Genomic DNA, 1,894 nt, shown 5'->3' with positions numbered 1-1,894 from the left:
TGGAAGAATCCACCGGGCCTGAATAAAATCAACCAATCAGAGCCAAGAAACATACATACTTCTTGAGTGTCATTCACAGGTCATCAAATATTGACGGTTTGGGTTTTTGGCTTGAAGGTTTGGAACACACAGCTGACAACCTAGGAATTAGACTCAACAATCAACTATCTTTCTCAGCTCCAATTAGTCTTTTATGCTCAAGCTGGGTGGACACTTACAATAGTCATTAGTAGCACTAGGAGGAGCCAGAGAAACAGATTATCACAGATTATCTGTCTCATGTACTACTGACAGGATATAGAGCTATAAATAGGGTTTTCGTTAATTCTTTTCAGGCCAGCATAATACATAATCAAATGTGCTTAACTGGTCCATGTTGTACAATAAAACTCTATATTAAAGTTTTTCAAACTGAAGCTGTCTCCTGAGACAATCTTTCAAAACCCATTGAAGGTAATTTGTCTCATGCAAAATATAGACCTGTAACAGTACAGTAAAAGTATTACAATTGTTATTATAAAACACCTCAGCCAAGTCACCACACAAACACACACATACACCCAGGCAAAAGATAGAAAGACAAAAGCAGTTGTTGAGAAGTTTAAAATGTCACCCGTAAATGGCAAATCAATTTTGGACCAGACATTTCAGAAAACACAGCATCAGGTACATCTTTTCCCGCTGCCCTTTTCCAATTATCACACTGCTGCAGGGTTCTTTACATGAGGGTTATTCTGGGAAAACAGCTATTTAACTGAAACACAAGTAGAAGGATGTGTTACAGGACAACTTTAAGATGTGCAAAATGTATGAAATTAACTAAAACTAAAAAGCACTATATATACTAGCACTAAAATGTCTTTTCACTTTTCTGTCTGTTTTCAGATTAAACAAATAGGATGCAACATTAAGGATCCAGTCTGTAACATTTAGGTGGATCTGCAATGTAATCTGAGTTTGTTTTATAACACATAATTGTACTTGCTGCCATGCTTGCTACATGCAATGTCTTATCACAGTGGAAAGGATACAATTTTAGTTTCAAATCAAATTTTTAAATTAAAAAAATAGTTATACTATTAAAGTACCAAAAGTGGAGATACTAAAGAATGGCTAGTCAACACTAGTATATGTAACTGAGTCTTAACCCCAGTTACTGTTTTTTCACTGTCAGACATAAAATATTCCATCAGGTTTTGAGTTGGTATTGAATGATTTTACACTTTCTCTATTATATGTGGCCATGAAAAGGAATAAAACCTCTTTGAGTTCAATGCCTACTGTGTGAAACCACCTGCAGAGAAACTTCAGGAACTATTGTTTCTGTTAGTTGGCAGCAGTACTTAGGTCTGTAGCACATCACAGTTTGGAGAGTTGTTTAGAACACTTCCAATACTCTATGGTTTCCCTGGGTCTTTCTAACCTTGTGAGGCAGCTGGACTCACAAGATCACAAAGTCATGTGAGAATCCATCTTGCCAGGCTTTAAGCAAAGCCCAGGTGTGTCCTACAACAGTGGTTTGTACCAATTAGCATCCTTTGAGGAACTACTGGCAGCTACAGTATGAGCTGGGGTGTGGTTTAATGCTAGGTATGTGACTGCTTGAAAACAATCTTTGATATGGACCTGCAATATCAGTGTCAAGATGCTTTCAGACAGAGTGGTAGATATTTTGCAAACTGATGCACCCACTAAGGTCATGGAGAGAGAAACTCTTGAAGCAAATGTTCCCTTTGTTCTGAGTTTTGTATGTTTTTTTTAAAGTATGGTATATGGTTAAGACTAAAATAGTTTGTAATTTGTTGGTAATTTGTAACCCTAACCCAATAAACCAGATATTCAAGGGGACCAGATGAATACTAATACATTTGCAGATCCCCTGACTTTTATCCAG

This window comes from Morone saxatilis, unplaced genomic scaffold (genome assembly GCF_004916995.1).
Source record: "Morone saxatilis isolate NCDOM2014 unplaced genomic scaffold, NCSU_SB_2.0 Contig3, whole genome shotgun sequence".
Lineage (NCBI taxonomy): Eukaryota > Metazoa > Chordata > Actinopteri > Moronidae > Morone > Morone saxatilis.
Note: the sequence above shows the minus strand (reverse complement) of the source record.